This window comes from Hirundo rustica, chromosome 16 (assembly GCF_015227805.2).
Source record: "Hirundo rustica isolate bHirRus1 chromosome 16, bHirRus1.pri.v3, whole genome shotgun sequence".
In the NCBI taxonomy this organism is placed as follows: domain Eukaryota; kingdom Metazoa; phylum Chordata; class Aves; order Passeriformes; family Hirundinidae; genus Hirundo; species Hirundo rustica.
The window spans coordinates 14117972-14138554 of record NC_053465.1 but is presented as its reverse complement, the minus strand read 5'-3'; the positions used below and the strand labels follow the sequence as shown (position 1 = coordinate 14138554).

The window sequence follows — 20583 nt, the reverse complement described above, 5'->3', positions numbered from 1 at the left end:
TTCATGGGCAGCATTTGGCCCTCTCCTAGTCCCCATTCCCCACTGAAATCCATCCTGCCCCCAAGCCTGAGCCTGGCTTGGCCTTGCCCTGTCAGTGTCCTTCCTGCCCAGGGTGTCCAGGACGTCCGTTCCTGGGCAGAGGAGCCTTCTCCAGATATCTGGAAAACCCCACGGCCTGTGATGGGATGCTGCGGTGCCACCCCAGCGAGGGGACAGGCACAGGCACCACGGACACTGTCTCTGCTGGGAAGGGGCCCACAGGCACAGATCAGGTTAGAACCTCTCGCCCCACACCGGCCTTGCAGAAATTCCCTTTTCCCGTGTGTGTGATGTGCTCCAGCTCTTCGCTGCTGGGAGTGATGCTTATGTCCGAAAAAAGCCAAGGACGGTGAAACTGTGCTGCCAAAGGGATGAAGAGCCACTGTGCCACTCGAGGTGTTCCTGACAGACAGTGCATCAGCCCCTGTGCTGCCCCACAGAGCCCGAGCTGGCTGTGCCCTGCCAGCCTGAGCTCTGGTTTAGCTGGGAATCCAGGTCCTCGGGGTCCTGCTCCTTGCCCTCACACCGTGCTTTTCCCATTATTGCTGACAGCTTTGCCAGAGCTTGGGAAACAGGATTTCGTTTTGCTCTTATCCCCGGTGCAGAAACGCACAAGCGCCAGGGAAAGAAATCCAAACCACAACCTGGAAATCCAGAGGGATTCAGGTCTGGCATGGCAGGGATCACCCAGGAGCCTCACTGCCAAGTGAAATCCTACATTGAGATGAGAATCAGGAGTTTGAACACACATCCTATCCCCTTCATGCTGTCCTTGGCCACATGTGTGCTCCCCCGGCTCTGCTGCCTTCCCAGGAGTTCAGTGGTTTCCTTTTGCAGCCAGCCCTGCCCAGGCAGGTTTTTCATTTCAGGACTAATGTCTGCAACTCCAAAGGCTTCCCAAAGGCTTACACGGCCATCACGGGGTTAACCCTTCCCTCTTCGGCTGGCAGGAACCTCCCCGGCATCACTGAGGGAATTAAACAGAGACATCAAAGGCTCTGTCAGAGCCAGGGGAAGGCAGAGACAATTCCAAATCCCAGCAGAGTCTGTCAGATTTAAAGAGGACAAATCCTTCAGAGATTTCTTCAAGGAAAACGAGGATGGAAGCACGAGGGTTGCAGGGGTCCCAACAGGCAGAGTGCAGCAAGAGTGAGGTGGGGCTGGGGGCACAAAGGACAGCACAAAGTCTGTTCCAGGAACTCCCTGAGCCTCACCTGCATGGGACGGGGCCCTGCTGGATCAGGCTGAGGCACCTGCAGGGGACAGGCTATGCTCGGTGTCCCCAAGGACAGCCAGGTCCTGCCCTGGGATCCCACCAGTGCCCTGCTGCATTCCCACTCAATTCCCTGCTCAACCCAACCCTCCAGTGCCAAACACGCTCCAGTCCCTTCCCAAATCCACACATTCCCATTGGATCTATCAGCCCATGGGCTGAATGCACGACACGAGGCTGTGGATCCACGGAGCGGAGCGGCTGCCCGGATGGCGAGTGGATTTAGGGATAAAAGCCAGGCAGGCTCTGGGACACAGGGCTGTTGTGACAGGGACACTTTGGAGCATCTCAGATAATTAGCACTTAATTGCCTCCAACACCTTGATAAACTGTCCAAACTCCACAAGCTGCTGTGTGCGTGTCCCTCCTGTCCCCGGCAGTTTGGGCAGCTTGGCCCAGCCCAGCCTGGCTCCAAGGGAGCACAGGGAGCTGCACGGTTAACCCAGCCTCTGCAAGCCTCTCCTCATCCTCACCGGAGGCTCTTTATCGCCACACTTCCCAGGTGGAACACACGGACCTGCCGGGGAGGAGAGATGGTGACACGGTGGCATTTCAGGGGACTGAACACCAGAGAGCCCTGACACTACTGGGCAGGGAAAGGGGCGGGGAGGGATGGTGTGGGAGCCCAGGGCAAGGTGGGATGGGAGGATGGGAATGGTGTGGGAGCCCAGGGCAAGGTGGGATGAGAAGATGGGAATGGTGTGGGAGCCCAGGGCAAGGTGGGATGGGAGGATAGGAATGGTGTGGGAGCCCAGGGCAAGGTGGGATGGGAAGATGGGAATGGTGTGGGAGCCCAGGGCAAGGTGGGATGGGAGGATGGGAATGGTGTGGGAGCCCAGGGCAAGGTGGGATGGGAGGATGGGAATGGTGTGGGAGCCCAGGGCAAGGTGGAGTGGGATGGGAGGATGGGAATGCTGTGGGAGCCCAGGGCAAGGTGGGATGGGAAGATGGGAATGGTGTGGGAGCCCAGGGCAAGGTGGGATGGGAGGATGGGAATGGTGTGGGAGCCCAGGGCACCACAGGGCTCTCAGTGCCAGGGTGGGGGTACCAAACCCTTCCTCCAGGCTGCTGGTGAGTCCGGGGCTGCACCTGCCGGGCTGGGCTGGTGCTGACAGAACCACGAGTGCTGGACATGGGCACCCTGAGCCTTGTCCAAGCCCTGGGACCCAGGGGTGTGGCAGGGGCTGAGTGCTGGTGAGCCCTCCCTGCCTGCTGGGAGCTGGGGGCACCCTTGGAACAAGCTCTAGTCCCCAGGACCTGGGACTCCTCAGGCCCCACACGTCCTGTGGCTGTCCTCGCCATGATGGATTGTGTCCTCACCGTGTGATCCACGTCCAGCCCCACACTGCCAGGGGTCAGGAATGCTGCTTATGGAGGGGCCCAGTGAGCTGTGGGGGTGAAAGGAGACTGAAGGGATCCCAAAGGATGGGGGTGATCCTCCCCAGTCCTGACCCCAGTAAGGGAAGGATAAAGGGTGTTAAAGGATGGAGTGATCCCCCAAAACTCTTTGCAGATCCTGGAGATCCTGCAGGCAGCAGCCAAGAGACGCCTGAGCTCGCACACAGAGGGAAGGGTCGGGAAAGAATAAGGAGACATCACGGGAGAAGAACAGAATCCTTCAGGAGGAGGGACAGGGACACAGTGGGTGCAAACCCCCAGCTCATTCCCTTCTCCATGACAGCACCCAGACAGCTCCCTGCTCCCTAGGAGCAGATCTGGATGAGCTTTCAGCCTGGCAGAACACACGGACAAAACCCAGGAATTATGGATGCAAGAATTACAGAAACCTCTCTGGTTGATGGGAATGCCTGAATTTCTCCCAAGAGGTCACTGTGGTCACCACAGCAGCGGTGCGAGCTGGGATCTGTGCCAGGCAGGGAGCTCTGCCAGCTCTGCTGTGGGCACCCCGCGAGCACAGGGCACTCAGCTCCGCATTCAGCGGAAAACAGCAGCAGCAACTGGAGATGGAATCTGTTTTTCCAGGGAAAACAGGAATCAAATGGAACGTGGCTGCTGTGTGAAGGGGTTCAGCCCCCGGCAGCACTCGCTGGGGCTCTGTGACCTCTGTCACACCATGGAGCTGGGTGATGTTCCTGTGCTTTCCTCAAACTGGCAGCGTGAGGCAGAGCCCAGAGCACGGAGTGCAGGGCTCAAATCCCTGCCATTCCAGGGAGAGATCAGGGACTAGAGAAGGACACACCAAAGCACAGCTGGCCTCTTGCAGCCCTGCCTCCGACAAACTCTTCTCCAAGTGCTTCCAAGCAGACTGTCCAGAGCTGTGGCTCCAGCACGCCCCAAATCCCCCCGGAGTCTCCTAGCCCGGGGTGCTGGGCACAAGGGAGGAGCCTCTGCTGTGCCCCTGGTGCCCGACACTGTCGGGGGGCCACTGGCACAGCCTGGTGACAGCTCAGGTGAGGGACCACCCCAGAGCCACCTGGGGCTGCCTCAAGCCGGGAGGGCACCCTGGGAGATCCAGGCAGGAATTCCTGATGGCTGCAATAGAACACCAGCACTGGCATTCAGGGTGCACACCGAGGCTCCCCAGCCAGGAAGGAGGACAGGACCCACACCCAGGCCCCACATCTTCCCTCCCTGTGTCCCTCACCTCTGTCCCAGAGAGGTGGCAGGACGTCAACAAGGAGGTGAAGTCCCTGCAGAAGCTCTAACACCCAACACTATCGAGCAATGGGGTGTCACCTGTGGGACCAAACAGCCTGGGTGAGCCTCACCCCTAAGTATGGCAAGGATGGGGGGTCAAGACCCATTAGTGAGGATTTAGGGGGTGTTTAGACACATAAATGGGTGTTTGGGCCCCACAAATTGGATTTGCGGAGTTGCTTGTGCTCTTAGATGGGGGTTGGAGAGTGTTGGGATCCATAAGTGGGGAGCTCAGGAGTGTTTGCATCCCTAGAAGGGGGTTTGAACCTCACAGATGGGGGTCAGGGGTGCATTGGGCCCCATAGGTGTGGGATTGAGGGGTGCAGGGGCCCATAGATGAGGGTTTAAGGGACACCATCACGCACAGATGTGGGGCAGAGGGGTTTTGTGATTCATGCCTAGGGGTCAGGGTGCACTTGGAGGGCACAAGAGCCATAGCCAGGCTCGGGGGCTGCTCTGGGGTGGGGCCCGGTATGGGGCAGGGGTCACCCCAGGAATGGTGTGGGGCACCCGAGGCACACGTGGAGCAGGCAGCGACGTCCCCCCATGCAGCTGCTCAGGGAGCACGGCCTGGGCTCGGCCCTTGGGGGTCAGGGACAGGGACAGAGCTGTGGGGTGTCCCACGGATCCCCCGGTGCCCCAGGAGCTGCCGCAGCACGTGGACACTGAGCCGTGCGCGGCTGGCTCCGGAGCAAGCACGGAGAGCTGGAAGCATCCGCGTGGGAACACGGCACACAAGGGTTTGCAGGTGGGAGCCCAGAACAATCCTTCATCGGACAAAACAGCTTCTAATCCTATTTTTATGCTGCGGTGGGAGCGTGCCCTACAATTCCCAGGGAGGCTCTTACCGGGAGAGAGACATCAGGCACGGGGAAGGAAAAAGCCCGAGCCCCGCAGCCAGAGGGAGGCAGGGCTGGGGAGGATGAGTTACGGAGAGACTGAGGGAATTTAATTTGTATGGCCTAGAAAGCCAGTGCTGGAGGGGGAACAGGATAACGCTGTATAAATATCTAAAGGGCACTTGTGTGAGGAAGGGGAAAAGAAGTGACGCATGCAGCAGTCGTGGGAGGGACGCGCTGGTCCAGAGCTGGGAACAGCTTCCCGAGCGAGCAGCGGGCTGCTGCAGCCTGGTGGGCAGCAGGGGGTGGGCCAGAGCCTGCCTGGGGCTCCAGGGCAGGAGCAGCAAGGAGCAGCCTGGCAGGAGCACTTGGTGGCCCTGACGCAGCTAGGAGGCTGTGGTGGCACTGTCCCCACAGCCCTCAGCGGTGACCAGACCCCTGAGGTGCTGCTCCTGCTGGCTCAGCACAGAGCTCCGGGTGCCCTGGCAGAGCCTGACCTCTCCATTCCCTCTGCCACCACAGCTTCCCAAAGGAAGGAATCACTAAGGTTGGAGAAGCCCTCTGAGATCATTGAATTCAACCCTTAACCCAGCACTGCCAAGGACACTGCTAACCCATGTCCCCAGGTGCCACTTCCACGTGTTACGTGAACGCTTCCAGGGGTGGTGACTCCCCCGCAGTCCTGTGCCAGTGCTTCTCCATGAAGAAATCTTCTCTAATATCCAACCCAAACCTTCCCTGGCACAACCCGAGGACTGAGGCGTTGAAAACCCAAATTCTTTCTAGCACAGAAATTCCCTGCAGAATTCCAGCCTGAGGCTGACCTGCTCCCCTTTGGCCATGAGGCACCTGCCCAGGCTGTTTCTGGGTGTCCCTGGAGCACAAACCCTCAGGCTGGGCTGTGTGGGATGAGCAGAAACCACAGTGGAGTGCGCTCCCATCCCTGTCTGTGCTCCCACCCCTCTCCTGGCTCTTCCCTGCAAATTCGAGCTGCTTCTCACAACCACATTTGCTTTTTCTCCTTCAAAATAAAAAAAAAAAAAAAAAGGAAGAAAAAAAGGCTTTTCTCTCCGCCGTTGCCATGTGCAAACCCACACAAACACCAGGAAAAGCCGGCGCCGGCTCCGCAGAGCCCGTGCCCGCAGAGCCCCTGTCACAGAGACAGAGCCGGAAAACAGGAGAAAAATAGATTTTCCCTTCAGCCCTTCCAGACACATGACTGAGACTTATTATAGCAATAACAGGCACGGGGGGTTCACAGGGGCCGTCCCTGCGTGTTCCTCCCCTCGCTGGGGAGCCCCTTCCCTCCCCAGTGAAACCGGGGCAGGTTCTGGGTCAGCTGCCCCCAGAGCACAGCAGTGCTGGGGAAGAATTCCCAGGGTAAGGAACCCCTCAGACTGGGGCTCCAGTGGGAAGGAAGCCTTGGAGCAGAGCTCCATCAGAGCTCCATCCTCCATCCTGAGGAGGATGGTGGGGGTTGTTCAGCTTGAAAAAATGAAGGATCCAGGGAGATCTCAGGGTCCCTCTCAGTGCCTAAAGGGGCTCCTGGAGAGCTGGAGAGGGACTGGGGACAAGGGCCTGGAATGCCAGGATCAGCAGGAATGGCTTCCACTGCCAGAGAGCGGGGATAGATGGGATTTTGGGAGGAACTGTTCTGTGTGAGGGTGGGGAGGCCCTGACACAGAGCAGCGGTGGCTGTCCCTGGATCCCTGGGAGTGTCCCAGGCCAGGCTGGATGGGGCTTGGAGCAGCCTGGGATAGTGGGAGCTGCCCCTGCCCATGCAGGAGGTGGGACTGGATGAGCTTTAAGGTCCTTTCCAACCCAAACCATTTTAGGATTGACCTGGGATTCCCAGCTGTTTACCTGGCTCTGAGCCTGGTACATGTTCCTGACCCCCCCAGACTGCAACAACACAGCACAAACCACAGAATTTGTGTGTGCTGCTGGTGGCAGCTCTTCCTCCTCCTCCTCCTCCATCCCCATCCACCACCCCAGCTCCAGGGGACCATGGCCACACAGAGCCAGAGGCAGGAGCTGCAGCAGATCATCCTTTGGGATGATTATCCCTGTATCCACTTATCTCCAAAGGTTTTAAAACACAAGCACGTCTGGATATGCGCATTTTTGAGTGCATCCATAATTACCCAGCTTCCCGGGAGGAGGGAAACCGGTGCTGCTGACACTGGAACTCCTGCCCAGCCAGCTGTGGGGCGTCATGGAAACCACATCTGTCACTCACTTCTTCCCAGGCCTGTTAAATCCCCCAGGTCACCCCGGCCTTCCCCACTGCGGCGTGTGCCAGCCCAGATTCTGCTGTCCCCTCAGCCAGGGAAGGGGCAGCATCCCAGTGCCTGGGCACGGCAGACAGCTCACAGCTGAAGAGAACAACAGTGACAACAAACAGACACAGGGCAGGTGTCACTCCTCATTGAATCCTGACACATCCACTGCAGTGCAGCGGTGGATAAGGAGTTGGGAAGGTCTGTCTGTGTGCCTGGGCTCTCCTCGGGCCCTGTGGCCCCAGGACTCCGAGCTGTGCCCCACACTGCCCTCACTGCCCTGCCCTCACTGGGCTCCTGGGAACAGAACCAGGGCAGCACCCGCTGGGCACCACAGAACCACGGGATCCCAGAAGGGATCGAGTGGGAAGGGATCTTAAAAATCATCTTGTTCCACCCCCTGCCATGGGCACAGACACATTTCACCAGACCAGGCTGCTCCAAGCCCCATCCAACCTGGCCACGAACACTTCCAGGGATCCAGGGGCAGCCACAGTTTCTCTGGGCATCCTGTGCCAGGGCCTGCCCAGCTGGACTCAGCTCCTGCCCTGCCCAGGGCACCCAGCCCCGCTCAGCACATCCCTGCAGCGCTGGTGTGAGGCCGCAGACCTGACTGGGTGATTGCAGGCTCTTCCAAGGTCACTGCAGAGGGTGTAGGGGTGTGGGAAAATGAGGTGCCAGAGCCTGATCCACTCACAGGGATCAGCTGGACCCACAATGTTTTCCGGGGTTGCCCGTGAAGGGCTCCACCCCCTCATTCCCAGAGCCAGCCTTCTTGGAGTCCTTCACTATGGAGCCAGGCTGGGGGAGATGAGGATGTTCAGACTGCGAAGAGAAGGATCCAGGGACACCTTAGAGCCCCTGGAGTGCCCAAAGGGGCTCCAGGAGAGCTCGAGAGGGACAAAGGGCGTGCAGGGACAGGACACAGGGAATGGCTCCCACTGCCAGGGGGCAGGGATGGATGGGAGATTGGGCAGGAATTGTTCCCTGTGAGAGTGGGCAGGCCCTGGCACAGGGTGCCCAGAGCAGATGTGGCTGTCCCTGGATCCCTGGAAGTGTCCAAGGCCAGGTTGGATGGGGCTTGGAGCAGCCTGGGACAGTGGAAGGAGTCCCTGCCATGGCAGGGGTGGGACTGGGTGAGTTTTAATGTCCCTTCCAACCCAAGCCATTTGGGGATTCCATAAATTCTCTCATTCTCCACTTTCCTCTCCTCTGCAGCTTTAACTCTTTTAGCCAACCTGAAAAAAGAGGGGAGCAAGCGAGCAGCAGTTGAGTGCAGCCCCCTGTGCAGCCCCCCGTGCAGCCTCCTGTGCAGCCCCCTGTGCAGCCTCCTGTGCAGCCCCCTGTGCAGCCTCCTGTGCAGCCCCCTGTGCAGCCCCCTGTGCAGCCCCCTGTGCAGCCTCCTGTGCAGCCCCCTGTGCAGCCCCCCGTGCAGCCCCCCTGTGCAGCCCCCTGTGCAGCCTCCTGTGCAGCCCCCTGTGCAGCCCCCTGTGCAGCCCCCTGTGCAGCCCCCCGTGCAGCCCCCTGCCTGCTGCTCCTGCAGGGCAGCTGTGGGACACGGGGCCATGCCTGGTGGCACTGGGACATCCCAGGGCTCAGGAGCCATGCAGGGCAGAGGGCAGGGGCTGGGCAGAGCCACGCCAGGAGTGAAGGGTCCTGGAGGTGTGGGGATGCTCAGAGATGTCCCATCACACAGGGACAAAGGGATCAGCCCCAGGGGGGCTTTTCCTCAGGGCAGCTGCCCAGGCTTCCCCAGCAGACATCAGCCCAGAGGAGCAGCCTTGGCCCCTCCAGAGCTGGGGCTGCAGCTCGATCCCTGCCCAGATGTCTCCTGGGTCAGGAATGATTTATCCTGGTCCCAAGCCTGTCCTGAGGCACAAGCAAAGCCCCGAGGTGTTCCTGGCAGAGGTTCCTCAGCCAAGGACACTAAACTGGCCGAGATCAGAATCCTCTCATCGCAGCCCTGACTGGTTTTGGTTCCTGGCAGGGATTCAGCTGCAGTGCCGGCCCTGGAGGAATCCAAGATCCCCTGCACAGGGATCCTCTGCACAGAGCACCCCAGGGTGCTGCTGGGGGGGTGCTGGCCCCTGCTGAGGTGCTCCTGGGCTGTGGGATGGGGTCAAAGCACTGCTGGGGCTGTTCCTGTGCCAGCACATTCCACAGCACATGTCACTGCAGAGTAACGGGAAAGAAAGGAGCTCTGAGAGAGATCCAGGTACAGAACTCTGTGTCAGCCTGCCCTGCTCCACAGGAGCGAGCCCTGAGGGTCTGGGCTGGGCCAGGATGGCCCCCAAGGCCTGCACCAGGGCCTGGGATCAGGACCATGGAAGAAGCTGCAGCTCTTCCCTGCAATGAAGGATCCAGCCTTTGTCACCCAAGGGTGACAAGGCAGAGCCCTTCCAGGGGGATCTTCCTCCAGGGCACGACTGCCCCACTCACAGCTCGCATCAAGACCAGAAGTGCTGCTCCCAGTCCAGCACACTGCCCATCCCAGGGGCTGCCAGGCACTGAACAGGGGGAGCAGCCTGTCCCCAGCCTGTCCCCAGCCCATCCCCAGCCTGTCCCCAGCCCATCCCCAGCATGTCTCCAGTCTATTCCTCGCCTGTCCCCAGCCCGTCCCCAGCCTGTCCCCAGCCCATCCCCAGCCTGTCCACAGCCCATCCCCAGCATGTCCCCAGCCTATTCCCTGCCTGTCCCCAGCCTGTCCCCAGCCTGTCCTCAGCCCATCCCCAGCATGTCCCCAGCCTGTCCCCAGCCTGTCCACAGCCTGTCCCCAGCCCATCCCCAGCATGTCCCCAGCCTATGCCCTGCCTGTCCCCAGCATGTCTCTGTGCTCCAGTGCTTAGCCTGGGCAGGGGAGACATCAGCTCCCACCTCCTCCCCGGGGCCAGAGCGATCTCCTCTTTTCATACCTTAATGTCTTCCCCTGGCTGTGTCCGCAGCCCCAGGACCCTCTGCCATCCCATGTCCCCTGTCCCCAAGGGGCCCTGCTGCTCCAGAGCCGGAGGTGAGCGCTGAGGGTGGGCACAGAGCCCTGGCCAGGAGAGGCTGTTTGAAAAGCTAATTAGATCCCAGGAAACTTCCTGGAGGACGAAGCTCCAGCCCTGCCACCCCCTCAAGACATTGTCCACGCCTGGATTGCCGCCTGATTCCCATCTACATAATTCACCCTAATCCTCGGAGTGTGGCGGGGCTCGGCTCACGGCTCGCTGCGTTTGATCCCCACTCCAGCGGCGCTAACGAGGCCAATGGCACAGAGCAGGGACACGCGAGGGCTCCCAGGCACGGATTCCCCATTAATCCCACCCTATGTTTGCAACCTGCTCTCCTCTCCCCACCGCAGCACTGGGGGACAGCGAAACCCGCGGAGGAGAGGAGGAGGAGGGGAGGAAGGCTGTTCCCTCGGGCCCCAGCTGTGGCCAAGGCAGGGCTCGGTGGGGCTGGGGGCCCGAGGGAAGCTGGGACTTTGGATGAGGGGAGGGCACGGCTCCCGCTCAGAGATGTGGCACCTGGTGTCACGTGCAGGGACAGTCCCCCTACCCCGACCCAACCCACAGGGACAGGCGGCCAGGACACCGGACACAGCCCCTCCAAACATCCCGGAGCCGCCCCTCGCTGTCACACCTGCGGGATGGGGACAGGAGCTGCCTTCACTGTCACACCTGAGGGATGGGGACAGTCCTGCCCCTCGTTGTCACACCTGAGGGATGGGGACAGGAGCCACCCCTCGCTGTCACACCTGCGGGATGGGGACAGGAGCTCCCCTCGCTGTCACACCTGAGGGATGGGGACAGGAGCTGCCCCTCGCTGTCACACCTGCGGGATGGGGACAGTCCCACCCCTCACTGTCACACCTGCGGGATGGGGGCAGTCCTGCCCCTCGCTGTCACACCTGCGGGATGGGGACAGGAGCTGCCCCTCGCTGTCACACCTGAGGGATGGAGACAGGAGCTGCCTTCACTGTCACACCTGCAGGATGGGGACAGGAGCTGCTCCTCGCTGTCACACCTGCGGGATGGGGACAGGAGCTGCCCTCGCTGTCACACCTGAGGGATGGGGACAGGAGCTGCTCCTCGCTGTCACACCTGCGGGATGGGGACAGGAGCTGCCTTCACTGTCACACCTGCGGGATGGGGACAGGAGCTGCTCCTCACTGTCACACCTGAGGGATGGGGACAGGAGCTGCCTTCACTGTCACACCTGAGGGATGGGGACAGTCCTGCCCCTCGCTGTCACACCTGCAGGATGGGGACAGGAGCTGCTCCTCGCTGTCACACCTGCGGGATGGGGACAGGAGCTGCCTTCACTGTCACACCTGCGGGATGGGGACAGGAGCTGCTCCTCACTGTCACACCTGAGGGATGGGGACAGGAGCTGCCTTCACTGTCACACCTGAGGGATGGGGACAGTCCTGCCCCTCGCTGTCACACCTGTGGGATGGGGACAGTCCTGCCCCTCGCTGTCACACCTGCGGGATGGGGACAGTCCTGCCCCTTGTTGTCACACCTGAGGGATGGGGACAGTCCTGCCCCTTGTTGTCACACCTGCGGGATGGGGACAGTCCTGCCCCTCGTTGTCACACCTGAGGGATGGGGACAGTCCTGCCCAGCTCCCCACAGGGCCGGCAGGAGCTGCCCCCCTTCCTGCCCCTTTTCCCGGGTGGGCAGCCGGAGCTGAGCACGGAGCACTGAGCAGAGCTGGGGCAGCACTGCCCTCCCCACACCGCTCCTATTCCCACGGGCATCCCCCCGGCCCCCCAGCTTTGTGACGGGAGAGGGGAGCTGGGGGGACCCTAAATGCCTCTCCAAGTGCCCCTCCACAGCCTGCCAGCCCTGGGTGCTGGGCAGGAGGAGGCAGGAGAGGTCTCAGAGAGGTTTCTGGAGAGCCCAGAGCCCGGAGCAGGACAGAGCCCTGCCTCGGGATGGGCCCAGGCATTCACAGCTCCCTGCAGCTCCACGCTGCGCTGCGGCCCAGGAGAGCCAGGCACAGCCACCACCCTAAAGCCTCCTCAGCTTTCGGGGCTGCTGGAAAGGGCTTGAGCCACCAGCCAGGCCCCCAGTGTCTTGTTTGCCCCTGTCCCCAAAGCCTGGCGGTGCCCGTGGGAAGCAGACCCCAGTGTGGCTCCTCGGGGATCTGCGAGAATGGAAAGGTGCTCTGCAGAGGCACTCGGAGCCCAAATTAGCCACACTGGGCTCAATCTGAGATTCTGACAGCGGATGCCAAATTTATTTCCAAACGCACTGTGGAAATGTCAGCGTGCTGGTCGGAAGGAATCGGGTACATGCTCCCTTTTAAATAGCACCAAGCATATGGGAGGAGGATGATTAGATTGCTTCCAAGCTGCCAAATTTCTCTGCTGCAGCTAAAAATCTTCTCCAAAATGTCCCAGCCCACAGTGTTTCTCAGCACTGAAGTCTGTGCCGAGACTTTGCCATTGACAGTTGTGCTCTGAGCAAGAAAACACAGCCCTCCCGTGCAGCCCAGGGGCTCCCAGCTCTCCAAGGCTCGGGGGGTGCTGCTGCCTCCTCTCTGGAGAAATTCCTCCTCTCCTGCCACCCTACCCTTGGGGAGGGAGCAGAGTTCCCTGTGTAGAATCATAGAAAATTTTGGGTTGGGAGGGACCTTAAAGCTTATCTACTTCCAGCCCCTGCCAAGTACATCCAGTACAGAGGGACAAAAGCAGCGCAGCAGCTGCTGGCAAACCAGGAGAGCAGGGGAAGCCCCTTTATCTCCCTGGGCCTCCATGGAAAGGTCTCCTGCAGTGTCCCCAGCAGCTGAGACCCCAGTGCCCCCAGCACAGGTCGCTCACAGCTCCCTCTGACTCGGCCAGGTGACAGCAGAGGTGACAGCTCGGGAGGGAGCAGTGCATCCCCCAGTGCCCATGATGGGTTCAGGCCTCGTGCTCAGCGGGCTGTGGGGGAAGGAGGCTGTGAGGAGATGGGGATGTGCTCTGGGCTCCTTGCTCAACGCTGCAGAAAGGATCAATGTCCCACCTGGGCCAGGACTCCCAGAAACTCCACAGCATTCCCTACAGATCACCTCACACCCACCTGCAGTTTGGGGGCACACCCCGAGCCCAGAAACTCCACATCATTCCCTATGGATCACCCCACATCCACCCTCAGTTCAGGGGGAAGCAATGGAAGCCATCACAGCTCACTTTTCACAGGATCAGCAGCCCAAAGGTGAGATGTCCCTCATCCCAGCCCCAGGAAGGGGTGACCTTGGGATCACCCAAACCTTCCCTGCCCCATGGGGGGACTGAGAAGAGCACAAGCAGCTGCTCTGCATCTGGCAGGGGTGTCCTTCTCCCCATGGGTGACACTGAAGTTCTGAGCAGAGTGTGGTGGTCTCCCAGGAAAGGATATGACCGGCACTGGTTTCCAAATCTGGGGATGGTGTCCTCACCCACCCAGCCTGTGGGAATTCCTGGCAGTCCTGTGTGGAATTCCTGGTCCAGGCAGGACCAGACTCACAATGTCCCTCCTCCACCAGCCACACTCTCTCCCGGCAAGACCTGAGGGGAGCAGGAGCCATGTCCTGCCTTTGGATGTGGGGCTGATCTGCGACACCTCAGGGTCCTTCCTCCTGCCAAACACCCACCCACCAATCACACATGGATCTGCTGGATCACAGACCCCAGACTCTCCCTGCCCTACACCTGCACTGCCTCCCCGTAGTGCCCTCCGTGCCTAGGGCTCCAGGAAAGGCATTCAGTGATGCCAGCTGTGCCAGCAGCTCTGTCCCTGCTCAGTGGGCTGAGAGAATCCAGCGCTGGAAGGAGGCAGAAGCCCCAAAGCAGTGGGGAGCAGAGCATCACCTCCATGGTCCCAGGCAGAGCTCTGTCCTGGGGGCACGGTGCTCAGAGGGTCTCCATGATCCCACCTGGAAAGGTGAGGCTGCCAGGGCCAGGAATGGCCCAGGACATGGCACAGGGCAGGAGCAGGAGCGTGGAGCTCAGGCCGTGGGAGCACAGCTGCTCCCAGCTCCGCTCCCTGCCCACACACTGCCGCGTGGCGGGTGGGAGGTTTTTCTCTGCATTGCAAATCCCTTCTTGTGTGAGTGCTGCAGTGCTGCTTGGAAGGAAAACAACCCCTCTGGAGCGAGCCCAGGGGTCCGGAGCAGCACCAGCACCTCCTCCTGCCCCAGGCAAGCCTTGGTTCTGTTCCCAGGGTGCCTGGCTCGGCACATAAAGCCAAAGCTTCCCTGGCAGGCAGCCTGGCTGGGAGCAGCACCAGCCATTCCCATTTCCCTGCACTTGTCTCTGGCACAGACAGCCCCAGCTGAGCTCCCCCTCCAGACCTGGGAAGTGGGAGGAGGAGGAGAAGGCAGAGGGAAGACGGCTCCCTGGTCTGCGGTAGCTGGCTGGAAGAAGGACAAGAGCTTTGGAAAGGGAGGAGCATCCCTGGGAGCGTGGGCCAGGTGCTGTGGGGGTGTCTGGGCCACGGGGATGTGGATCCAGGACTGGGGGAGGCCAGACTGGGGGTGGGGGGGATCTGTTCCATTTTGGCATCTGCTGTTGAGCAAGCTGCTCACCTGCGCCTGGGCAGGGTCTGTGCTGAGCCCCCAGGAGCAGGGCTGTGGTCTCAGAGCTGTGATTCCATGCTGGAAGCTGTCCACTGCCAATCCCAGACTAGCGATGCATCCCCACACCACCAGCCCCTGGCAGCTCGTTCTCCTCCCAGACACACGGCACTGCTGGGTGGGGAGATCTTCCCAGACCCACACCAAAACAACCCCCACATCTGCTGACACACGTGATCCCCCATTACCAGGACTTGGGGAGCCACCTGAATGTTTGCCACAACTCTCCAGGAAGACAGAGACTGGATTTGTGCCTCTCATAAGGGACAGAAAATTCCTGTAGGCTTGGCCCAGCCCACCCATTCCTAGTGGGAATGTTCAGGATGATGAGAGCTGAGGAGGAGGAAGAATAAAACATCAAACCCTAAAAGCAAGGCACAGCAACCCCTGGTAGCCAGGGTCCTGGGGGAGGATTCCAGGCACCAAAGCTTCTGGGAAGAAGCCCAGAGGGATGTGTGGGGTCGGGATCCACCTGCCCTCAGTGCACCCTGTGGGTCTGGCTCTGTTCTATCTTCCCACCAGAGCATCCACCACCTCACCTCTCTGGATTCAGGCAGCTCTTTAGAATAGATCCATCCATCCATCCATCCATCCATCCATCCATCCATCCATCATCCATCCATCCATCATCCATCCCTCCACCCATCCATCCATCCATCCCTCCACCCATCCATCCATCCACCCATCCTTCCACACATCCATCCATCCATCCATCGATCCATTATCCATCCATCCATCCATTCATCATCCATCCATCCATTATCCATCCATCCATCCATCCATCCATCCATCCATCCATCCATTATCCATCCATCCATCCATCCATCCATCCATTATCCATCCATCCATCCCTCCATCCATCCATCCCTCCATCCATCCATCCCTCCATCCATCCCTCCATCCATCCATCATCCATCATCCTTCCATCCATCCATTACCCATCCATCCATCCTTCCATCCATCCATCCATCCATCATCCATCCATCCATCCATCCATCCATCCATCCATCCATCCATCCATCCTTCCATCCATCCATCCTTCCATCCATCCATCCTTCCATCCATCCATCCATCCATCCATCCATCCATCCATCATCCATCCATCCCTCCATCCATCCATCCATCATCCATCCATCCATCCATCCATCATCCATCCATCCATCCATCCATCCATCCATCCATCCATCCATCCATCCATCCATCCATCCATCCCTGCCTGTCTCTGTCCTCCAGCCATCCCTCTGACCATGCTTTCCTCTTTTATCTCCACACAACCCCAACCCATTGCCTGTCTGGGTTGCTGCTTGTCCCAGTGAATCTCCATTTATCCACCCCAGAGTACCTCAGGGTTTCTCCCTAGGGAAGTGTGTGACTCCTGCTTTTGGTTCAGACGGAAGATGGATCTGCAGCGCTTTCCTTGGGCAGACACTGCTTTGAAAATGTGGCCCCGGGCAACAGACACCAACCCTTAACATCCATCCTTGGCCTTATCCAGTCTCCAAGGCAGGAAATGCCACCATTCCCACACAGGGGTGTCCCAGCGGCACAGGCAGGGCAGGAACCTTGGCCTGACCCTTGAGCAGCACAAGCAAAGACATCTCCAGGGCTCTGGGACTCTCACATCCTAGGTGGAGAGGGATCGCCACTCTCCTGGTCAGCAGCAACTGGAGAGGCTGAAAAGCATTGAGGAGAGAGGTTGTGGGGCACAGAGGAGAGACACTGGGCAGCACACATGCTGGAGGCCTCTGTGGAGTTTTTTCCCTCACCCTTTCCTTACAGGATAGAGAAGGGGAAAAATAGCAAAATAAAGCAAACGCAACAACTCCAATTTCTTTCTTAATGAATAAATGAAACACATCCCAAGAGGCAATTAAGTGCTTCGAACCAAACGTGTGTCACATACATTAAAAAAAAAACTACCCAGAGAGAAATCCAGCAGCTGCAGTGAAGGGAAGGAGGCAGCTGATGACTGCTGGGGGGCAGAGAACTGGGGCTGCTGCTCCCACTGTGGTGTTTGGGTCCCTCAAGGGGGTGTGGGGACCCCTCAATACCCAGGGGCATTCCCAGAGGTTTCTCCCACCCTAAGGACATCACTCTGCCCTGTGAACCATTCACCTTTGTGCTCCACGGGGGCTGGGACCGTTTGCTCCCAGGTCTTCCCTCCCAAATCCAAAAGCAAGTTTTGTCTCACCCTCCCTCCTGATGTCACCTCCAGGGAGCACCCAACCCACCTGACCCGCTGTCCTTTGTCCCTGTCCCTGGTGCTGCCTGGAGTGTGGCTCTCAGCCTCCACCACGCACTGCCCAGCCCACACTGGTGGCGTTTGCTGCTGGGAGGATGAGGAAGAGGAGGAGGAAGGCTGAGGAGGGGCTTCCCTGCAGTACAGAGGGGCTGTGATGGGGCTGGGCAGGACCTGAATCCTCACCCCAGCACAGAAGCCACCCCATGGGTCAATGTCTGACCTGCATCCTCATCCCCAAATCTCCTCCACATCCCTGCCAGAGCACCACTGCCAGAGCCTTGATGTTGGGAGAGCCCTCCAGAGAACCAAGGGCCTCTTCTTCCAGAAGGGCCCCAGGAGGCTACAAACAGCCCCTTTTATTGGCCCAAAGGGGGGCAAAAAGATCAGCTTGGCTAAAAACTCCCATGGATTCTCCCGTGACACAACTCACAGCAGCAGCTGCCGTGAGGAGGTCCCGTGCTGTGAGGGCCCTGAGCTCCCAACACTCTGAGCTCTTTGGAGAAGCTGTGTTTTACTTCTGGGTGGTGGCACAGCAGGACAGGGCCACCACGGTAGCCCCTGCACCACTCCCACCCCTCGGGGTCCCAGAGCTGCTGACAGGCTGTGAAGGACAAACACCCGACATGCTTTGGATGCTCACCGGGTTTTCTGACCATCTCCACTCTTTGGAGGCCAAATCCAGACTCTTGGAGTTTTTGGGTTTGGCTGGGCCGATGGAGCCGGTGTCACGTTTTGGAACACACCAGGAAATCTCTCCTGATGTGGGAAAGCCATCGGATTTATTCCTCTGTAGGTCTGCCCTGTCTGTACACCCTGCCTGCTGCTCTCAGAACACGTCCCTTCCCCACAGACCAGCAGCTGCAGCAACGCTGCCCAAATCCAGCCCTGCCCTTCACACAGCTTTCCTGAGGGAGGAATACAGGCTTCCCGTGGGATGATGAGTTCCCTGCAGGAGCCTCCTTCTCTGGCTCTACATCCTGCTCGTGCCCACCCTGCCCAGAGCGAGCCCAGGCCTCGGGGAGCTGAGGCTGCAGAGCACAGAGCAAAGCAAGGCAAGGGGCAGCCCCAGGGATCGCAGGGAGCCATGTCTGGGGGGTTTGGGTCTGCTCCCACCCTGGCTCACGGCTGGTGTTCCCTGCGGGCTCTGCCCCCACTGCTCCTGGGCTCTGGCATTCCTCACAGCCCTCCCTGGCCCGGGGGCACCCCTAACAGCGCCCTGCAGTGCCTGTAGTAGTGTCCCGCAGTGTCCACAGCAGTGTCCTCCAGCCACCCTCTGTCCCCACGCCAGGGCACTGCCAGCACCTCACACCAGCTCAGCCCTGTGCCCCTGCCCTGCCGGCAGTGCCTCTGCTGCCACACGGGCTCAGCCTCTTCGCACCGGGCAGAGAACGGCACCCAAGAGAGGACACAACCCCCGGCACCCACGGCTTCCTCGTGCCCCTCACCCAAGGAACCCCTGGAGCCACACCATGTCCCCACCAAAGTCCTGCCCCGAGCACTCACAGTCTGGATGTGGCTCTCCCAGGTGGCACAGCTCTCCCAGGTGGCACAGCTCTGCAGGACGCTGCCGTCATCCGCGGGCGGGGGGACGCTGGTGGCCCGTGCGCCGGGTGGCAGCTCGGTGACCGCGCTCACTGGGGGCCTCGGGCTGAGGAGGAACAACGCACACGTGAGCCCAGGGAGCTGTGGATACAGCCCAGTGCCTTCCCTGGCTCAGAGCAGAGAACTGTTCAGGTTGGAAAAGACCTTCTGGATCACCAAACTAACCCCACACTGGCACTGTGTTCACCACTAGCCCTTGTCCCCAGGCGCCACAGCCACATGCTTTTTGAAGACTTCCAGGAATGGTGACTCCCCCACCGCCCTGCGCAGCTGTGCCAGTGCCTGAGCACCCTTTCCATGAAGAATTCTTCCCTAATACCGAAACCTAAACCACCCCTGACACTTCCTCTCCTCCTGTCCCTGTTCCCTGGGAGCAGAGCCTGTCCCCCACCCGGCTGTCCCCTCCTGTCAGGGAGTTGTGCAGAGCTAGAATGTCCCACCTGAGCCTCCTTTTCTCCAGGCTGAGCCCCTCAGCTGCTCCTGGTGCTCCACCCCATTCCCCAGCTCTATTCCCTTCTCTGGACACGCTCCAGCCCCTTGAGGTCTTTCTGGTTGTGAGGGGCCCAAACCAACCTGGGACTCCACAGAGCTGCTCTCAGCAGTTTGAGGAAAAATGGGGTTGAAGGCTTGAGAAGAGCCAGAGATGGCACCAAGAAGGGCAGGGCCCCTCCCTGCTGCTCTCTGCCAGCCTGGCTGCTGCAGCAGCGACGGGCACATCTGTCCTCCCCGTGCACTTCCCAAAGAGCAGCTTACACTCGGATCAGATCGGGGAGGAAAACTTCATTGCAATAAATCCAGGGAGGGAACTGGCTGCCGGGGCTTTAATCTGAGAGGAGCCTTCAAGATAAGAGCATTAAGAGGGGATGAAGCAGCCTTGGCGCAGGGATGGTCCGAGCTGCTCCCTTCCCCGGGATTTGGCAGAGGGGATTTTGCCATGCCCTGGCACCTGGGAGCAGCTCCACACATCCTGTCACACCTGAGCAGGCTCTCCATGGCTGCAGGACAGGGGGAACTCCAAGAAGGACGGGGCACAGCACACAGAGCATCGCTCCAAATAACAGGAGCCTGGAATTCCAAGTGGGAAGGACAGCACAGTGCTCAGTGGGACACCTTGGAGCAGGGTGGAATCTGACCCACAGCCCCTCCTTCCAGGGAGGGGACCTGGCACCTTCCAGATCCAGATTCCCTGGCACTTCAGCCCCAAGCAGCCGCTGGATTCCCTTCTCTGGGAAGTCCCTCGGTTGACCTCCAGCCCAGCCCATGCCCCGGGGATGGGAGAGGAGCTGCTGCAGCAAGGCAGGAAGAAGCTGCCTGGTCTCCAGCTTGCTTCTCTGGGAGAAGCAGGCACCTTTCCTGCCTTGTGTCCCTGCAGAGGGAATCCCCACAGCAGCAGTGGGGGAGAAGGAAGGAGAAGTGTCCAGCTGCATCCCCGGGGAAGGCTGAGGGGAGCTGCCTGCAAGAGTCACTCGGGATGGGGTCAGTGGTGAGAGCTCAGGGGGAAGGACCCTCCTGCCAGGGTGACCAGCTGGGCACCAGTGGGGGCTGGTGATGAGGGGACAGTGGCTGGGGTGGCCCCTCCCGTGCTCCGCCAGCTCAGCCAGAGATGGATGGAAGCAGCCCTGCAGCCCGGTGTAAGTAATTGAGGGAAGAACATTTGTAAGGCAGGAGACAGCTGGATTAAAAAGGTGAAGCCCAAAAAGCAAATGAAAAGAGAATCACTGATGATGGATGGGAAAGCAGTGCCTGAGTCCAGCTTTTCCCTGGATGCTCCAGTGAGCAGCAGCAAGGCAAAGCGAGCTGAGATCAAACCACGGAAAGAACCCGGGCAGCCATGGGGGTTTGGAATCACAAACAAATAAAGGTTGGAAAATCCCTCTAAGATCACTGAATCTAACCCTTAACCCAGCACTGCCAAGGCCACCACTAGCCCATGTCCCCAAGTGCCACATCCTCGAGTTTTTTGAACACTTTCCAGAGATGGTGACTCCCCCATTGCCCTGGGCAGCTGTGCTAGTGCCCTGAGCACCCTTTCCATGAAGAGTTTTCCCTAATATCCAAACCTAAACC

The 20583-nt window shown here is 59.8% G+C and overlaps 1 protein-coding gene across 2 annotated transcripts in view; it reads right to left on the bottom strand.

The window, feature by feature from the left end:
• The window catches only part of DLGAP4 (DLG associated protein 4), a 125120-nt gene extending 106576 nt beyond the window's left edge, over window positions 1–18544 (bottom strand). For both annotated transcript variants that reach the window (XM_040079760.2, XM_040079761.2), the window contains exon 1: window positions 18418–18544. The gene's annotated coding sequence lies outside the window, so the exon portion shown is untranslated. The remainder of the gene's footprint in view (window positions 1–18417) is intronic.
• Window positions 18545–20583: the final 2039 nt, after the last annotated feature.